A 603-nucleotide genomic window follows, 5' to 3' on the forward strand; every position below is an offset into this window, starting at 1 on the left:
AACAGTTCCACTATTCCTCCTCCATGCCATGAAATAGTGTTATTAGCATGAGCAGTTATAAATCCATTGCCTTCCTTACTCTAACTTAATTTTTTAATGTAAATTTATTATTAATTTCAGTAAAAATTCATAGGGACTTTGCATTTCCATTAATTCATTGTTGCACATTTATCTCCTCCCAACCCTCCCTCCCCCCAGAACACTACCCTCTTGGAAAAGTAAAAGAAAAATTCTTTGTTTTACCAACCCTCCCCCAGATCCACTCCACCATGTAGCCATCACTCTAGACACCTGTCATGACAGAAATACCCAATCACATATCTCTTTTAAACAGTTTTCTCCCTCATCTGTTTCAGTGCAGTATACATTATTGAACACATCTTATTCAGTCTCTCCCCAACCCCAAGGTCAGTCCTCTTTTACAACAGTGGCACCACACAATATTTATCCTTTTGTGACTGGGATACTTCACTCATCAAAATGTCCTCTAGGGTCACCCATTGTGAAAAATATTGCATGAGTTCCTTGTTTTTCAATGCAGCATAGTAGTCCATTGTGTGAATATACCACAGCTTCTCTATCCATTCATTTGTTGATGGGAAC

This window comes from Elephantulus edwardii, unplaced genomic scaffold (assembly GCF_000299155.1).
Source record: "Elephantulus edwardii isolate Elephantulus edwardi_28Jun2011 unplaced genomic scaffold, EleEdw1.0 scaffold00152, whole genome shotgun sequence".
Classification (NCBI taxonomy): Eukaryota; Metazoa; Chordata; class Mammalia; order Macroscelidea; family Macroscelididae; genus Elephantulus; species Elephantulus edwardii.